The 18,802-nt window shown below is 40.7% G+C and overlaps 1 long non-coding RNA gene across 1 annotated transcript; it reads left to right on the top strand.

Annotated features, from left to right (window-relative positions):
* The first annotated feature begins 70 nt into the window (after nucleotides 1–70).
* Nucleotides 71–18,725, top strand: LOC309344668. The gene is made up of 3 exons (XR_014157829.1): nucleotides 71–305; nucleotides 1,734–1,806; nucleotides 18,200–18,725. It is a non-coding gene; the product is annotated as an uncharacterized lncRNA (long non-coding RNA).
* Nucleotides 18,726–18,802: the final 77 nt, after the last annotated feature.

The raw sequence follows: 18,802 nt of genomic DNA, 5'->3' as shown, positions 1-18,802 counted from the left end.
CTTGTTTAGGTTCTTGGCTGGTATATCTTCTAAGTGTTCCCCGTCAGTAAGCTACTTTGAGCATGCCAATATGCCTACCAAACATTTTAGGCTGTGTTAATTGATTTAAGCTGCAATCCTATCCATACTTTGCAGCTCTGCTCCTCTCATTTTAGGAGTATGACATATTTTGGGGCCTCCTCAAATTATAATGTGACCCAGGGGCCCTATTCATTTTTAGTCTCATTCACATTCTGCCTCAGGATGAAACACGTGGATGGAAAAGAAATAGAACTAGAAGCCGTTTCCTATTGGAAGTCTCTAAGGTGAGGAACCTTAGGCCTGGGGAGCAAATGCAGTCCTAAAGGCCTCTTTCTAGCATTCAGGCAATACCTCTCACTGGTCTTGCTTCATTCACACTCTCTTTGAATGTCTTTATGGGTGTAAAATAACTCTGATAATGCCTCTTGCTTGGATGAAAGACAAGAAAGAAGTGTGTGTGTGTGTGTGTGTGTGTGTGTGTGTAGAAACTAGTCTACAAAAGTAAAATTCACATTAATTGCTCTGCCTACTTCCCTCTGGCCCTGCCCACCACCAGAATATGGCCCCCAGAAGGTTGTCTAAAATGGAATGCTGTTGTCAAACAGAAAAAGATCTCCAACCCTGGTTTAGGCCTTATGCCTTGCTACAAATGGAGGCAACCTATGCTCCACAGGGGGGGAAAGAACCTTTAACAGGGACCTAGTGGGTGGCAACACAGGAGAAAACCCAATCCATTTCATTATGGCTCTGTATCTAGTATCACATTCTCAAAATCCTGCAGCTAAATCTGAGCTAGAATACTGTCTATTTATTGACACATCATTTTAAATAGATACAAGAGGATCAGGTTTACTCACCCATATCAGGATGTAAATTGAAGTAGAGGAACTTATTAGTACAGGAAAACATGTTTGAAATTGCTGACTGAAAACATTTCCGGTACTGGATGAGTCGCTTACCTAAGAAGCAGCAGCAGGGGACTGAACCCCTGAGCCAAGTCTGTCACCTTTAGAGACAATTTCCACTGCTGCATCAGGGGCAAGAAAAAGGACCAGATTCATGAAGGATATATGTCTGGAATTTCCTAGATAAAGCTGGGATTTGGCCGTCAGAAACAGTGTTTGGGCAAAATTGCTTAAATGTACAGGAAAATCTGGATGTATGCCAAAAGTGTAGATTTTGTTGAATTTCCTTTACAGTAGCTCAAAATCTTCTCTTTTTTTTTTTGAGATTTTGCCCCCCCAAAATTTCAACAACTTTTGTTTCCAGATTCTCACTTTATGAAATATGGCAGCCCTAATATACATCCTTTTTTTTTTTTTTTGAAGGTACTGTTTTAACACTTTGCTAATTGCTGCCTAGGGGTCCTTTGGTAGGGATACACAACTATTATCATTACAGTGGTACCTTGAGTTACAAACGCCTCAGGTTACAAACGCTTCAGATTACAAACTCCGCTAACCTGGAAGAGTTACCTCAAACTGAGAACTTTGCCCCAGGATGAGAATGGAAATCGTGTGCCAGCGGCGCAGCGGCAGCAAGAGGCCCCATTAGCGAAAGCCTCTAGTTAAGAACAGTTTCAGGTTAAGAATGGACCTCCAGAACGAATTAAGTTCATAACTAGAGGTACCGCTATATTATTATTTCACTCCTCCTCCTTAATTAGGAGTGTGCTCTTAGTGCTTCCTTTTAATTCTATTCTCTCTTAGCAGGGCCTGCCCAAGACCTTTTAGCCCCTGAGGCAAACCACAAAATGGTGCCTACCTCCCCACCAGGGAAGAACAGGTGAGTGAATATCAACATCAGGTAAAAGAAGGAAATAAAGATCTGCATTGGTATCTGCTGCCCCTGTGCATCCTGCTGCCTGAGGTGGTTACCTCACCTTGCCTCATAGGTGGGCCGGCCCTGTCTCTTAGTCATGAAAGATGGGGGGAGGGTGGATTGTGGAAATATATGCTATTAATTGGTTTAGCACAGAAAGTTGACTGGTGCCTTGATGACAACTCTGTTGGAAAGTATTGCAAAAGTGTAATGCAAAACTGATCGATAGATTAAATGCACCAGATATATTCTGTTTGAGAGGCGGAACAAAATAATTTACAGTAATAAAACATAAAAACATTATTTTTAGCTCCCCATCTGCCAAGCTGCCCACAATTAGCAAATGCAATATACTTCCTGGCCTACAGAATGTTCTTCAGAGCACATCAATGAAAGCTGAAACACATGCTTGGGGAATACATCTGCTCTTAATCTGCAGCATTCTGAAGTCAACACAAATATTTTTGCTATTTTCCCCTTAACTCTCAACAATCAGAAAGCCTGTGGCATGCTACAGCGGAAGAGCTGAAAACCAAATGAGACTGCAATTCGATATACACTTACCTTGGAGGAAGGTCCATTGAATTCAGTGTGTCTTACAGGAAGACAAGCCCAGTGAAGCAGTGTAAACCTGGGAAGTAGTAGAAAGTAACAAAACGAGACCCAGTTAAAAAAATAATGATAATTAAAATATCAGATATCCAAATAACTCTGTAATGATATAGAATAAGTAAGACTGAGACCCCACCTGCACTATACATTTAAAGCAGTATCCTAACACTTTAAATCAGAGCTTTCCAAACCATGTGTCATGACAGGTTAGTGTGTCAGCTGCAGTGTGTAGGTGTGTCGTGTGAATGCTCCCTGGGCTCCTCCCAGAACTGGAAAGGGGTTTGTTTAGCATCCGGTTTGCTAGTAAAACTGAATTAATGTGTGGCAAAATGTTTCATGTCTAAAAAGTGTGTCACCAGCATGAAAAGTTTGGAAGGCTCTGCTAGTCATAGCTTCCCTAAGGGATCCTGAAAACTGTAGTTGGTTAAGGGTGCTGAGCGTTTGTAGGAGAACCCTGTTCATCTTATAGAGCTACAATTCTCAGAGTCCCCTAGAAAGAGGGATTGGTGATTAAACTACTCTGAGAATTGTAGCTCTGTTAGTCTCCTAACAATTTTTTGCACACTTCACAAACTAGAGTTCCTCCTTCCTGGGGCTCTTTGGTGGATGCCATGACTGTTTTAAATCATATGATATTGCTTTAAATGTATCAAAAAGATGGGGTCTCAGACAAAGGCAGACCCTGGTATAGCGGTTAGTTTTCTCATATATAATTTACTGGAATTCACTGAGACCTTATAAAACTATCAGAGGAAAAAAACTATGTAGGAAAAGCCTTAGAATTGTGTATTCCAACATTCTTTTCTGAAACAACAAACAGTTTTGTAGTTGATCTCCTTAATTAATTCCAGTAAGAAAAATTATGCATGACAGACTACTTTTTAATTGTTTTTTTTAAAAAATGATGATAATAATAAGAATACTATCTGGGAATAATTTGTAAAGTGAATGTAACTATGTGGAAGCAAATGTTGCAATGTGAGAAATTGGCTTCCCATAGATGACATTGCACATTTGTTGGTCACATGGGCTTACAACCACATTGCAAGAATGTCTGTATATTCCTTCCAAAATATGCCTCCCGCTTCATACTTTCCAATTATACTAATAAATAGTGTAATTTATGGACATTTTCCCCAAAACATCTAGTAAGTGGTGTCCAAACATTTTTCAAAGAGGGCCAGATTTGATAAAGTGAAGAGCTGTGAGGGCCGACCAAAGGGCCAACCAAAGTTGTTGACCTTTTTTTACCCCACAGTTGTTGAGCTTTGGACATGCCTGATTTAGTAGAAAGATTCCTCATTCTTTGTCAAACACGCTTCTGGAACTGGAAGGAAAGGGAGAATAACCATGGAGGCAATGTGCAGCAAGAAAAAGTGCAGCTGCCAAATGTTTAAGGCTGTGCACACACCATGTGCAAAACAAAAAATAGAATTAAAAACACTTTTCACTACGCTCTGTGCTATGAAACTTTAATAAAACACTATCATGTGGTGTACTGCTGCCCCTAACTCCTACAAATAAAAACAATGTTGTAACACTTTAAGCATCCCATTTCACCAAGCATAGCTATCGCACAAGCACCAGTGAGATACAAGGAGCATTGCACCCTTTCCACACATACTCCATTACCATTTCTGGAACGCTCACCACTCTGAAAGTAATGCTGTAAAAGAGATCACCATAATTCCTGCAAAACGGTGACTGGCTCAAGGCCATTGAATGAGCTACCCCCTCTTAAAAAGCAAGGCTAGCTACAACATTCACACACATATATTCTGGCCCTTGAGTCCAGTCCAAAATATTTATTCTGTAAGTTAAGATAATAATTACATCATTGTTCTATAGCTGGGTGAGACATGGGATACCATTCTTTCAAAAGTGGATTGGGGGGGGTGAAATTATTTCTATATTCATTATTGCCCCTTGAATGAGAAATGTTATTTCTGTTTATTAGCAGTGGAAACATGAGGTTTTCAGTTACAGTTGCAATCCAGAGATATCTGAGCTGATAACTTTTTACTTTTTTTTAATAAAAGGGTTTAAGTTATCACAAAGTCTTGCTATTTGATTTCTACAAGACTTGGAAGTTTTGCTCCCCGCTGTGTTTGAAGCCCTCAGGTACTGCTCTGTTTTGCAGCAGAAATGTCAGAGAGAATATATTCAGTCAGCCGCTGTAGACTGAATTTCATTTTGCTCTCCGAATGAATAAAGGCAAAAAGTGCAACGTCCGCTGGGTCATACACTCTGAAATGTGAGAGCCATCAACTTCTTAATTGAAGTTTATAAGAATGAAAAGGAAAAGCCTCTTCTAAAGAGTGGGGGGGGGCCTTGCATCAAGCGGAAACAATGGAAGAAGTGTATAATCTTGAGGGCTTGGGATCTTAGAAACTGATGTGACCATTTGAAATAATGTTGGCTTTGCTGTGGTGAGATACAGTCAGTCATCTGGTGAGCAGCACTCAAGATTTGTAAACAAGGAACAGAAATAAGGGATTGGGGGGGGGGAAGCAGACTCTTTTTAATCCTCCATCCTCTCCTATTAATCCCTTTCCTGTTATTGTTCTCTGGATTATAAAAGGAGGAACATTTTTTAAAAAATCCGTTCAGATGTACACTGACACCCTTCTCATTTGGAGACCCTCAAACTACTCAGAATTAGTAGTTTCTTCTCAGGTGATAATAAGCCAAATGTGAAGCTAGAAACATGTAAAGGTTAAATGATGCAATGGGGGGTCATTAAATGGGGGGGCGGGCGGGGAAGCATTATATAATGCTTCTTTAAACAGACTGAGAAATTCCCTCCCAACTTCCAGCACATGTATCACTTACCTTTCCATTTGAGAAACAGTTGCATGATTTTATGTTTCTTTTCATGTTTCTTTCACTTTATATAGTATGTGACAAAGTGGCTTTCCAAAACTTTTGACTGTTCTTTAAATACACCTTATCTGTTGTCTATTTGCAGTTTTTGTCCAAAAACACACACCTTTGTTTTCTGAGGTCACAGTTTGCTTCAAAGGGGTATTCTAAAAAACGGAAAACTTTCCCCCTTAATCTGTTTTACTGCATACTCTTAGGCATTATTCTGGGCTTGGTGGTTCTGCGATATTAAATCCTCTCCCATATTTTGTTGTTTTCAAGTTGATGGTTGTGTTAAAAGGGCACAGGGAGCAATTTACGGTACACCTGAGTTAAAATGAATGGTGTGTGTGTGTGTGTGTGTGTGTGAGAGAGAGAGAGAGAGAGAGAGAGAGAATGAATGCATGAATGAATGAATGAAACACCACATGCCTGCACTCTTGGGGTTTAAACTTTCATTCAAGTATTCTTTGCTCCAGTATTGAACAGCAGGGGCACAAGGAGCAACCCAACCCCTGGAATTGCATGCTCTTCCCCCACCATCTCTTGGGGCTCCCAAAACCACACCCCTCACTAGCTCAGCTTTACACCTATCTTAAGCACCTTTTGTTTTACTGGAATGGGCCCCTAAATTGTAATACTCTTGTTTGCCTGGATTGGGAGGTTTGTGTGCGAATGTAGCAACCTCTGACTTGTGTGGCTGGAACATAGCCTACTGTACAAAGGTCAGAATCTCATGCATTACTCTGCCTACTTTTGCCTCTGGCCCTGCAGACATTATCATGCAGCCCCCTATATATTATCTATGGGGGAATGTGCTGGAAAAGACTCTCCTCTAAATCATCTTCTAAATTTTGATTAACATTTATTAAACTGCAACCTTCATTAGGGTGGAGAAGTGGTAACAACATTCCAATAAACATATATTTTGAAATAAAACTAGCATATAGAAAAGAGTGCATTTTAATCCCTTTTTTTGTTTGCATATTTTATTTTGAAAGGAAATGCATGAAGACCACCACCCTAATGTTAACTTCAAATGTTATCCAGCATAACAATTACACCCGAGCTACTAGCTGGTTTAGGCGAACAGTGACAGTCAACTTGGTTAGATTGTTTATCCAGGAGATTTCAAAATAGAACAGAGCAAAGAAAGTCATTTGGGATAATTAAAATGTGTCCAAAGAAGTCTTCCTTGCAGAATTGGAAAGCAGCATTTAAGTTCCATAAATCAGTTAGATTAAACAAGTGAGGTTACTATTTTATAAGATTCCAGCCTTTAGAATAGCAGCTGTTAGGCGCTTTTGAAATGTGTCAGTAAAATTTAAGGACAAATGGTAAAGGTTTCTTACCAGTTGGGAGCAGCAAAAAATGTTTACAGTTTTTCCAAATGTTTGACTATTTCAATTACATCAGCACAATTCAGAAAAAAAGCTTTTGCCTTTACTACAGAGCAGAATTAAAAGCTCAGGGTTGTTTAGAATCATGTTCTTTCATTTTGTGCCATGGATTTTAATAGCTGAGAGTCAGAAAACTGCTATTATAAAACTTTCTTCTTTGAGGCATTATAATTACAGAGCAACTTAATGCTTGTAGCTTCACAGCATGTGGAGGGGTGTGTGTGTAAATTTGTAGTCACTGTCTCCTGATTTGCTTTCAGAGTAGAAGGTGTATGTATTAAATATTTGCAAACTTTAGATATGAAGAATTTTCAACAAACTTTTCATTATGGTATTGCTGGGGGGGGGGGAATTCACCTTCCTTTGTTGGACCTTCATACACTAGATAGCCAATGTGGCCCACCACCTAATACACAGACCAGTGTTCCGGAAAGCCAAATAATTAAAACCTGCAAACAGCATTATTCAGCAGTGTGATCCTTTGCATATGTACTCAGAAGTAACTCCCATTAAGTTCAATGGGACCTACTCCATAGTAAGTGGCTTACTACTTCTTAGTAAGCCTTAGTAAACATACAGTGTTGTTGTTTGTCCAAGATCCTTTCCATTTATATTTCAAAGCCTATCTTCTTGTTTCATCTGCTGCCTGGTACCCAAGTACACAGAGCCAAAGGGTAGCTCAGGCTGATGCATTACCTCTGATAAACAGCCATACACACAATCTTCTAATTTCCCAGAGACCTGCTCATCATTTGCGCTTACTCAATATGGAGTGCTAAAGTCAGTGAAGAGTTTTTGCAGTTCAGCACAAATTAATTCAATTGCTAAAATAAAAAAAATAAAAAATAAGCCTGTTTTGTCGAATATGCAGTTATCTGAAGAACTGAATTCAGACTAAGCCCAATCTTCAGCTATTGTCAGAGTAAGTTTTCAAACCAGCCTTAATCCAATTAACAGGGTAGAGCCAGAATCCTCTTGCAGATACAAATGGCTTTGGCACAAATTCATGCCACATGGGTTTCAACCGTAGTCTAGTTTATCTAGTCTTCTCCTCCAAAGATTGATGAAGGGCAGGACAGATAAGTCAAAATTCTGTAGGTGCTTCTGATCTCTTTTGTGGGGTTCCAGAAAACATACAAATTGCATCCTGGGATCCTATATTTAGATTTATGGGCAGGAGAAAATGACTTCAGTTATCACCGCAAGATTAACAGATGTTCTAAACTACCACTAATGGAACATCAAGGGATGTTGCTCCATCAGACGACTGCTATATCTGAACACTCTCTAAAAATCAGATTAATAAAGTGTTTAGTTAAGCATCGCCTCATCAGATGGTGGAATCTACTAACATCGCAGAATTTTTTAATTTATTTTGGGGCCATATATTGATTAACTGCTTTGTTAAGGATGAGAGCAAATGTGTTGCCTACACAAATGGATTTCCACAAATTAAGCCTTGTGGTCGTTCAGCTTTTTTGCCATACCAGTCAGATATATTAGGTGAAGTTGCAAAAGGGGGGTGGGGAGGAAGACAAACACAAACTCCCAAACATCTGGATCTAATTGGATTCTGGTAGGATGTGCAATAGCCGGTAAGGAAAGGAAAGTGTGGGAGGGATTGCTCAACTGCTCTTTTGCATAAGGAAATTAGGCCTTTGTGAAAATATTTATTGCTATCTCAAATCCAAACTGGGACTAAGTGTTGCAGAAAACTAAAGATGCAGAACTCTATGCCATTCACTCATCACAAAAAACTAACTTATAGCACAATGCATCTAGAGGCTGGGGCAGATGCAACCGGCCATTGGAATTAGCAGCTGCCCTTTCCCTTCACACCCCTCACTTGCACCATATAAGATTGCTCTACACATTAGTTGCACTTAACATGCATCAAAATCAATGGGACTTAAGTGGTGACCAACTTTTCATGGTGATTTCACTTAGATCTTACTGCAACTAACCAACCCAAATAATCACACGATTCACTTTCAGGTTTTTTGTGGGAAAATGTCCTAATATGGGCTGTTCGATTTGTTTTCTTCATTTTCAGTCTGCACATTGCATTGCAATTTGCCACAACACTCTCCTGACTGACTGTCCAAGCTTTCTAAAATCAGATCGGTAGCTGCACAACTGTTTCCATTCAAGAAACAGTCAATAGAGAAGCTATGCATTCTGTCCCCATTATTTTAAATGTCCAAGATACTTTCCCCCTACCCTGTGCTTCCATTTCCATAGCTGAAAATGGTATTGTAGGGCTCTTTGGTGCATGTTTCCCAGCTCTGAGTAGGCATCCCACTCCATTTGATTTACGTATTAATGCTGTGTGCTGCCAGTACAGTAGATCTGGTAGGCTGAGGCCACTGGTGACATAGTCATATGCTGCATATGTGACCACTCTAGCACAATGCGCTGCTAGAGGGCAGTGGTGATGCAGCACTGCCCCCGGAATATGGCCCAAGGCATACCCTGTGAGACCCAAGGCATACTCAGGCAAGTCTGGGATGGGATAACTAGAGATGAGACCTAGGAACCACATGCATAGCTCATTGCGTTTCATGATGGAAGAAAGGTGGGACATAAATGTAAGGAAATGTAAATGTATTTGATTTAAATAGCACTTGAGCAAAACACTGCCTCTGCAAGAACTTGGTCATTTAGTGTGGCACCACTGACACTTTGGAACTCCCTGCCTATTGAAATCAGACAGTATTCACTGTATTCTTTTTGTTGCCTGATGAAGACATTCATATTTAAACAAACCTACCGAGATGTTTAGAAAGTTTATATGTGTTTTGATCTGCTTTAGTCTATTCTATTGAAGTTTTAACTTTCTGTATGTTTTAGATTATGGTTGTAAAAAATATTTAGTGATAATTTTATTGTTTTATGTTCTTTGTAAACCACGTTGAGGTTCCTTTTTTTCTTCTACAATTGAGCTATATAGCAATTTTATGAAACAAACACACACTAAGCTGCTGCTTTTGTCAAGGCATGTCAAAGGTTTTGTCATAGTGACTAAAACAGAGACAGAAGAAACTTCCTAAGTCAACTAAGGGTGTTTGCAAACAGTCAACAAGTTTGCCTATGATCTGTGTCAGCATGATGGGAATTGCTACGTTTTGTGAAATAATTTAAAATAAGCATGCAACGTGTGTCCAATGCAAAGGCTATGTGCAGCTTGAAAAGCATTCAGCTATTACTGACCCATTTCTGCCTATAGCAATCTTTCTTGCCCCATTCAGGCATCCAGACCGATTGACCTGAATTGCAATAGTCAGTGGAAGCACAAATGACAAATTGTTTTTCTCTGCTCTCCCTCCCCCTTTGTTGTGTCAGGAAAGAAGTGAACATGTGGGCTATGTTAACTTTTGCCTCGCAGTGCTACAAGGGGAACTGGAAAGTAGTGTGTGTGTGTACCCTTAGCAACAAAATAACCAGCAGCACTAATTGCAATGCATATTTGCGCAGACTGAAAATGAAGAAATCAAATTGAACAGCCCATATTAGGACATTTTCCCACAAAAAAATTGAAAGTGTATCGTGTGATTATTTGGGTTGGTTAGTTGCAGTAAGATCTAAGTGAAATCACCATGAAAAGTTGGCCACCACTTAAGCCCCATTGATTTTGATGCATGTTAAGTGCAACTAATGTGTAGAGCAATCTTATTCATGCTAACTCAAAAGAAAGGCCCAGTGTGTTGCTCCCAGATTTATGCATGGAATTGTGGACTTGATCTGGATCTAACTCCAATATGTTCATATGTGACCACTGCTGATGCTGTATAGTGGCATGCAAAAGGGAGCTACTTTAAAATTCAAATGTACATTCCAGCTTATGTAGGTTATCAACATGGGGGTGCAAATAGCACAGAGATTGATGGATGGATTATATTTCTATGCCGCTTTTCATTCAAATGAATCCCAAATAGGCTTAAACAACAGCAACAACAACAACAACAACAACAACAACAACAACAACAACAACAACATGATAGAACATAATACAACATCACATAAATCACATAGAATAATTAATAAATCATCCCTGAAACAATTATGATCTATAAAACACTATTAACAAAGCAGAAACTAACAAAATAAGCTAAACATCACACTTAAAGCAAAAGTCATATTCTATGCTTAATAAATCACTACAGCATTTATAATCTATACAACAATATTAACAACGTCTAGCAACCAAAATCTAAACTAAGCAGCATTAAGTTCATACTCACAGCCTCCACACCATCATGACTCATCATCTTTTACTTTTTTCAGCTCATTAAAATACACATCCACATAATGCCTATGGCAGCAACTCTCTTCTGAAGGTTCTTCAGGCTGGAGGTGGTGCATCAGAGGTGAAACAAGCCACGCACTGATGGCAAACAGAGCATCTTTCTCATCAGTTCTTCCTCTGGAAACAGGTCCCTTATGAAGGCACCTAGGGCTGGAGGGTGGGGCAAGGCAGGTGGGAAAAGCAATGACTTGCTGGCCAAGGTGAACACAGTGGGCACGATTTACCTAACAAACTCCATCACAGCTTCCGTTTGCTCAACAGGGGTTCCCCCATCCTCCCACTGCACCTCTTCCATTGGCTCGAGGGAAGGGGGGGGGTCAGGAGAATCCCCAGAAAAGCATGTGGGGAGAGGGGGATAATTCCATCTGGCAAGCTGATATGCTTGCGCAGACATAATGTTGAATTACACCCATAGTATTGAAAGTAGACTCAAAGCCGAATACTTCTGTATCCCCCAGACCCTGCATGTGTAGCATGCAGGATTATTTTGGAAGATTTGACATGCTTGTTTAATGGGACAGTTCTTTGCTTGTCACCTTCACTAACCCCAAATCCTTCTTCACCACCACTTCCACTATGAGCCTCGCTGTTTGCACTGCTGACTTAATGATGTGTCAGTCGAAGAGGTACCTGCCTTTTGCAAGGATGTATCCCATTTCTGATGTGAACTAAAGAAGGGAGCCAACAAGGGAGCGTCTCCCTTTTTCAAAAATCAGAACTGATTGCATTTTCTTTTTTAAAAAAGGAGGGTACCTGGATTTTACTTTTAGTTATGGAGTATTATAATTTCTAATCGTTTTGCATGTTGCTTCATATCAGGATGAGCCCTTTGGGACGGGAGATAAGTACAGAGAACAAAGCACTGAATTCAACAGCGAAATGAGTACATGCTGCCCTTCTGTTCTTCCGTACAATCTTCTACTGTTCAGCTGCTCAGAGGATAATGGCAAAACAATGCCAACTGCATATCCACAACAACTGGGGAACAGCTGTAACCACAAGGAAACTGATGAGCACCTGGGCCTCATACGTGTTAGCTTAACATCTTGCTGGCTGGGACTAGCAACTCATACATTTATAGGCAGGTTTGGTTTTGTCCTTTGCTTAAAATTAGACACACAGACGCACCTAAGGTAGATTCAGTTGACAAGCATCTGGTTGCTTTAGATCCCACTGTATGGAAGGTTATTTTAGCCCTCTCTAGAGGTGCATTTTGACAGCAGCCATGCTTTTAACATAGTGACATTTTCAATTAAATGTCTCAACACATGAAAACTGAGGTCTACGCTAGATACTATAGGCAGAGGCGTGTAACATTATCAGGACAACAAATATTGAAATGTGGCTTCCAGAGGGAACAGCAGAGATCAGAGAAGTGGCAGGGGAGGGGTTACATAATATTTCCCCACCTGCAACTCCCCCCGTGGATTTCTGTCTGCAGAATACCAAGTATGTGTTGTTATTTGGAATCCTGATCTATAAAGATCAGGAGAACCGCTTTCATGCCCAATTTGGAATTCTGCAGGGGGAAGCTTGGTTTGTATAATCTGAAACAGGAAATAGTGGGGGGGGGGAAGGGTTAAGTTCCCTGTTCTCCCCTGATGCATCTTTCATCCTGATCAGAGATTCTTGAACTTAGAAGTTGCTTACCACATACAGGGAGATTTTGGCCTCTTTACTCCCAGCACTGAGCTTCTTAAAGTCTGTCTATGCACATTAGTTTAGAGCAGGGTTGGTCCAAGACATTTTGGCACCTGAGACAAACTGCAAAATGGTTCCCCCTCTCCCCCACCAGGGAAGGTCAGTGAAGATCTACATTGGGAATAAGAAGGGGAAGAAAGATCTACATACAGATCTGCTGCCCTTGTGCATCCTGAGGTGGCTGGCTCACCTGGTTTAGAGGGTTGATGGCTGTATTTCAGAGTTGTCAGTGATCATTGTTCAGTTGTACCTTGCATCCGAAACGCCTTGCAAGCCAAAGGTTTTGGCTCCCGAATGCTGCAAGTGACTGTTCCGGTTTGCAAACTACGGTATTTTTGGAAGCCGAACGTCCGGCGGGGCTTCCACGGCTTCCAATTGACTGCAGGAGGTTCCTGCAGCTAATCAGAAGCCACACTTTGGTTTCCAAACGTTTCGGAAGTTGAATGGACTTCCGGAATGGACTCTGTTTGACTTCCAAGGTACGACTGTACTTACATTCACATTGTAAGTCCTGCCATCGTCACAGGAAGAACTGGTTCTGGAAGTTTTTGCAGCACTTTAAATAAGTACTTTGAAAAAGCTGAAATCTAGTACCATAACCAGTATTGCAGCAGTGCTGATAATGGCTTTCAAGAATACTCATGATAAGGAGTCCCCTTTCTTCAAGGTCCAGAGCACTTTTGGAACTATTTTTAGCTTTGCATAAGAGAAAATGGGTGCATATTTGCAAATTTGCTAAAGGAGCCCTTACAAAAGAAAACAAAAGTGCATTTTTTCCCCTTAACAGTTCTATTGGCTAGACTAGGTGTTATTTGCAATCCTTTCTATTACCCTTTTATTTATTTGGGCTAGACAGAGAAGCTGAAATCAGGAATTAGACAAACTGAGTAAACAACTGCACCCCCCTCCGCCCCAAAGAAAAGTTCCCCTTCTTTCATCACAGTGGTTCCAGTGATCAAATTACTGACACTGGATCACAACGGTTGCCATGGAAGTGTTATTGGGGATGCTGCTTCTGTTTATTTAGAACACTGTTAGTCCCCAGGGGTGAATAAATGTCTACTTACCAAAGTAACAAGATGTGTAAACATTTTGATCAAATCTACAATATGCCTTTTCTGCAGCGGCAACATTTTAGATTCCTGTATCATTATGCAACAAAACCTCATAGCTTTAATGGTCTTAACAAAATCAACTGCTCAGGTATATTAAATATACCTTTATCTCCTCTAAACAGAGTATATAGAGAAATAGTTGCCTGGACAAAGCTAAGATTCCTGGCAACTTTGAACATTCTGACTGCACAAACCTGGGAGGAAATGACCAGATTCTTACTGGAAGGAAATAATAATAGGTAAAAAGGTGGTAAAAGTGATCCGTGCTTTTTCCAGCAAGTACTGTAGAGAGAAACTCATTCAGGAAGAAGTTGCCCTGAAGAACTTACCTAAAGGTAGGGGAAGTCAAAGGATCCTTCATATATTTTTGTCTCCAGAAAGTTTTGAGTTTCTGATCTGGACATCCATATAGAACAGAGTTCTGTCTGTGCTGTGGAAGATGAGGTGAGGTGAATTTGAAGGAGGGAAGCTGTGCAAGTGAATAGGTGGACAGGCCTGCATTTGTGCAGGCTCTCTGTGTATTTGTGAATACTAGTCAAGTCAAGTAACTAGGAGGCAAGCAGAGTTATGGGTCAATGATGCATAGAGTCTAGCGCTACAACTTTTAGTAGATTAATTGGTTTTAAAAACCCAGTAAAATAGTAACCCCCGTTAGTTGTGAAATAGACTTTTATATTATTATTGCCTAGTGTATGCATAAAAGAGGCTGCTGGATCAGGCCAGTGGCCCATTTAGTCCAGCATCCTGTTCTCACAGTGCCAATGAAAAGCCCAGTATTTTATCATGGAAGCAGTCGAGCTGCCAAGATGCTGCCTTGAAAAACTACCCTTGATGAAAGTTGAATCATTCAGTCAATTAAGAATCATAGCATTCATTGGCTTAGATTTATTTAATTGGCTGGCAACTCTAAGTAAGAAGCCCATAATCTGCTTTAGCATAATGCTTTAATCCACTTCTGCCTGCTAGTCTCTCCTGTCTCTCAGGTGTCCTCCACAGCCTCTTGTAAATTTTGGCTCCTGGTTGCCAGCCAGTGCCCAGTCACTGAGAGGCCACCAAAAGATGGTGAGGAAAGATTACAATGTTTGGAGCTTTTGAGGTTTGCGGGGGTGGGAAGCTGAATAAGGAGGGATTTGATGGAGGTCTATAAAATGATGTGGGAGGGGGAGGAAAGTGGATGGAGAGAAGTTTTTCTTCTTTGCTCTCATAAGACTAGAGCCTGTGGTCATCCAATTAAGTTGAAAGCTGGGAGTTGCAGGACAGATAAAGGGAAATGCTTCTTCACACATCATATAGTTAATTTGTTACCACGAGGCCGCAACCAGCTGGGAAAGATTTTAAAGAGGGGTTCAGTGAATTTGTGAAATATGGGTCTATCAAGGACTACTTGTCACAGTGGCAATATGTAAGTTGTTTTAAACTGTTTTCAGTACAGTGGTACCTCGGGTTACATACGCTTCAGGTTACAGACTCTGCTAACCCAGAAATATTACCTCGGGTTAAGAACTTTGCTTCAGGATGAGAACAGAAATCGTGCTCCGGCGGCGCGGCAGCAGCAGGAGGCCCCATTAGCTAAAGTGGTGCTTCAGGTTAAGAACAGTTTCAGGTTAAGAACAGACCTCCAGAACGAATTAAGTTCTTAACCCAAGGTACCACTGTATTGTGCTTTAATGTTGTAAGTAACTCACTCTGGACCCTAGAGTGTGGGCAAAATTAATAATAATAGTAATACATTGGCTCCAGTGTCAGAGGCATATTAGTTGCTGGAAAACATGAGCAGATTTCTTTTGTGAAACTCTCCTACTTGTGAGCTTCCCATAAACAACTGGTTGGTCTTTGTGAATGTTGGACAAAAGCAGGACTTTTGTTCTTGTGTTCTTATAAAGTGTATCACATGCAAAGGCCTGAAATTCGAGTTCTTTAAGGACCACAGTGACCTCTACAGGCTATGAACCATGTTGGCAGCCTCTACTAAATGCATCTTTCTACAAAGTAGGGAATAAGGTGGAAGAGATGGAAATATTATTTTCGTATGAGCTAGAGAAAAGGGCGATACTCCTAACTGAAATTGCACTCCTCCTTTTCCCAGAGAATTTCACTTCTGTTAATTGTGGCTCACACTTTGGAATATGTTTTGATCTTGCTCAATAGAAAACTAAGCAAAGCTTCACAGACCACTGAAGTTCTCACACGAAGGTTTTACTGAAAGCTACCCACACATTAAGTACTGCTTAAAGTCCAAAATAAAGGGTGAAAAATTGGAAAGGGGTATGCTGTTGTTTAGATATGGTTCCAGCATATTGATAACACCACTCACCTTTTGATTTGAGAAATATTTATTCCAAAATCCACTGTTGGGCAATATAGTTATCAGAGCCAACCAAAATGTCACAAAATAGCTCAGATTTTTCTAGATTTCTTTTTATCAGGTTATATGTTACCCAAACTGGGTGGGTCAGACCCCACCCTGCAACAAAAGGAAACTACATCCTAAACTTAGGCTGGATGTTGAAGCCTTGAGGTCTGCATTTAGATGAAGTCTGAAGATGAAGACTGAATTAGACTGCTGAGTGCTTGCAGGTATCAGGTTACATGTAGGATTCAGGGTTGAAGAAGCAATGGCTGATGCCCGTTTTTTAAAACATACAGCTGTTCTTCAGAATGTTAGGTAAAAGCCATCCATAGAAACAGAGGCTGCATTCTACACACATTTACCTGGGAGTAAGTTCCATTGAACACAGCAGGAATTACATGAATAGCACTGGTCTTCCTCAAAACTCTGAAAGGATATCATCCTAAACATGGCTTCTAGGAAATAAGTTTCACTGGGAATTATTTTGGAATAGACATGCTAGAACTAGGCTAGAGAGGACTTACCCATATTTGCAGAGCAATTCCACCACAGAACTGTAATGGATACACCCAAACTGGCATGCTTTGACCAAAATAAGTTTAGCATGTATTTTAAAGAGGGGTGTTTTTAAAATGCACCCAGATAGTGTGTTGCAATCTAGATCAGGGCTTCTTTTCCTCCACATCACACCATTTGCTGCTATTCAGGATAAACAAGGATATATATTTCACTATTAAAAGTTTGAACTTGTGTCACTGAATAAAAGCGAGAGCAAATATTTTCCTCCTTCCTGGGACTTGGTATTTAGAAGCTGTCATGTCCAATTATGATGGTAGTTTTCCCATTAAAAAGGGTAAGGGAGGGAAGGAGACACCCAAAAGTAATTTGGAGGCCTCATTACGTGCTCCATCTGGGCTCTTTTGGCTGTGGGGACGGGGCTTGCAGCATGATTAGTTTTCCCAAAGCCACAGCAACTGCTTACGTTAATGGTTCTTGACACTTGCAGGAAAAACTGTGCAGAGTAGATTATTGGGCTCCTCTGTTAGTGGCAAAGTTCAGGCAATTTGAATGCACAGCTATTAGAAGCCTTAGATGAAGGTCCTGATCTGTTTATCTCACTCTAACTTCATGTACATTTGGGACATGCTGTTAATGAAGATGGGGGAAGGAAACAGGGGTGCCTGTCAAAGAACAGCGGATAAAAAATGTAGTCTAGTTGGAAAACAGCTGCCAGAGATGCTCGGAAATATATCCTGATTTAACCACACAGCTCCTAAGGCTTCTGTACTTTCTGATCATTAACACAAGACAAGCCTGCTGGATCTGCCACTGGCCTTGCTAGTCCAACATCCTGGTCTCACAGTGCCCAACTAGATGGCTGCAGGAAATCCACAAGCAGGACCCGAGCACAAGAGCACACTTTCCTCCTGCAATTTCCAGCAGCTAGTATTCAGAATCATACTGCCTCCAACTATAAACCTCTATGCAATTCTGGTGAGGAGATTGATAAATGATCTTTTTAAGGTTGGTTAAAAGTACGGAATTATTAGGTCTAGTCCAGTGGTTCCCACTTAGCTAAGAACTGCGGGCCCCAATTTTCAAAAGCCAAGCCATGGACTTTTGGAAATTTTGATTTCTCTATAGTAGCTTTTGATATGTGAATGGTGCCACGGACCACTGGGTGGGGGTGCCACGGACCCCCAATTGGAAACCACTGGTCTAATCTATTCTCTTGTGGTAGCAGGTCCCACACACATACTAGCACCCATCAGAACTTGGTGACTTTCCCAAGAAGAGAAACACCTGCCTGAGCATAAAGAGAAACATTTTTGAGAGAAGGGCCGATTTGCACTCAAGCTAGTTAGCCATCTCATTTGTGTATGATGGCTCTTATGGAAGAAATTCTTACATAGCTTAACCCTGTGTGTACTTTGTTGCACTGATTTCCAAGGGACTCACTTTGAAGTAAGGATACAATTGAATTTATGTTTTATATTGTCTTGGCCCTGAGGGTATAGATGTCTTCATTTCCCATCTATGATCCAGCTCGCAGTGCAGCTTCACAAGTGCTTTCCGATCCAGCTGAAGAACCTCTCTGCAACGTTCCTTACTGAAATGTTGAAATGACAAGGGAAATCAAAGCAAGGACATTTGCAAACGTTAGAAGGGAATTTTAACTGCTACTTCCAGACTACCTGAAAGGAACTTCAGCTAGTGGTGGGGGCCACACCACCAGAGACATATTCTTGGCTTCCACAAGATCCTTTTCAATTCAAGAGTGTGGGCTGCGACAGCATTAGGAATTATGGTAGTTGGAGAGTGACAAAGGAAATGAGACACGGCTGAAAACCATGTCTCATCTAGCAAAGCATAGTGACAGAATTGAGAGTCTGTGGGCAGGAATGAGCGATGTCTTACACAAAACTGTACAGCGCCTAGAGCATTGACTTTGTGAATAATAAAATGATGAAGAAGATGACTGGAGCGAGTAGGGAGCTGGCATTCCAACAAGTATAATATAGAAATATATAGTAAAATGCTAATAATATCTTACCTAGTTTGGGGTTGGGGGGTTGTTTGTTTTTGCTCCACTTGCAGCATGACTATATAAGAT

Source organism: Podarcis erhardii (genome assembly GCF_964252035.2).
Source record: "Podarcis erhardii genome assembly, chromosome: 6".
NCBI classification, from domain to species: Eukaryota; Metazoa; Chordata; class Lepidosauria; order Squamata; family Lacertidae; genus Podarcis; species Podarcis erhardii.
Note: the sequence above shows the minus strand (reverse complement) of the source record. Positions and strands in the feature narration are given on the sequence as shown.